Consider the following 1,528-nt stretch of genomic DNA (forward strand, 5'->3'; position numbering starts at 1 on the left):
CCCTTTGTAATACTTATTATAATATTTTTTTAAAAAGAATAAAATAAATAAATAAATAAATAAATAAATCAAGTCATTAAACAAACAAAACAAAAAAAGTGGCCCACGTGGGTGCTGGACCAATCTGTTCTGCACCTCTGCACCTCCTACCAGTCTCAGTGTGCTTTCTTCTTTACTTCTCTAGTTGTAGGACTTCCATTCAGCCAGCTTTCCAGTGGTTCTGGATGATGGTTGTTTTATATTTTTCTTCTAAGTTTGTTTTATTTTTTTAAGGAGGTTTTGGCGAGTTAAATACTTAGGTCCTGGTAAAGTTACCTGATGTGGATGTGAGGAAGGGGGATGAGAAGGGGGTGCAGGGACAAAAAAAAATTAGTGGATCTATTAATCTTACCTTGTAGGGCCATTGAAGATGAAATGAGATGCAATTTAAAATGCTTATCACAGCCTGGCCGGGTAGTTCAGTTGGTTAGAGTCCCATCCTGATATGCCAAGTTTGGGGGTTCCAATCCTGGTCAGGGCACATGCAAGAAGCAATCAATGGATGCACAAATAAGTGGAACAACAAATCTCTCTCTCTCTCTCTCTCTCTCTCTCTCTCTCTCTCTCATCAATAATAATAAAATAAAATGTTTATCACAGTACCTGGCAGATAAACGTATAATGGTAGCTATTATTACTTCCATAATACCAGAAAATGCAAGGTTACAAAAGTCATACCCACACAAAGCAGACATCTCTTCTTGAATCACCTGCCCAGTACCTGTTTCAAGGCAGGAGAACAGTGGCCCCAGAAAATCTAAAAGAATAAATAATCCAAATGTTCAAATAATCCTAATAAGAACATTTACAAGTGGGTTTTTGTGCAATATTTTTATGGTCTATTTAATTTCACAATTATTTTTATATATTTAAAATTAGATTGAAATACAGAATTCTCCAAACTTTTTTCCTTTCAGGGGAAAAGAAAAGTTTAGTGCACTCCCCACAAGTCTTTATATATGATATATGTAAATTAATTTATTGATGATTGGGCACAAGAGACAAACAAGGACTCTGAGGACCCCAACCCTGCACTGAACACTGCTGGTGTGGCCATGGCACGCCTCTTCATCTCTTTGAGCCTCGGGGTCCTCTTCAATCCAAAGAAGGTGATTATACCTACGAAGGGTACTGTCCATAAAGCACAGTGCTTAGAGTGCAGTATTATTATGACTTAGAGTTGAAAGAAGCTTTCAAGGATCACTTAGGACAGTAGGCTAGAAGGACAGTCTCCAAATTCTTAAGTCTGGGACATCTGCCAAAAGCCACACAGCTGACAACTGGCAAATCCAGAAACATCTTGTTCTCTTTACTGAGCTGTTGGCAACCTCAAAAAGTATCCTGTCAGACATGGTCTCCCTGGGACTGGAAATTTAAATTCTGCCATAAAATGTCCCATAAATTTCACTCCATATGTAAATAACATGGAGGTACAATGAACAGTTACCCATATATTGTTGTTATTACATTGCTTTAAAAAAAATTCCAC

Source organism: Myotis brandtii, unplaced genomic scaffold (assembly GCF_000412655.1).
Source record: "Myotis brandtii unplaced genomic scaffold, ASM41265v1 scaffold112, whole genome shotgun sequence".
In the NCBI taxonomy this organism is placed as follows: domain Eukaryota; kingdom Metazoa; phylum Chordata; class Mammalia; order Chiroptera; family Vespertilionidae; genus Myotis; species Myotis brandtii.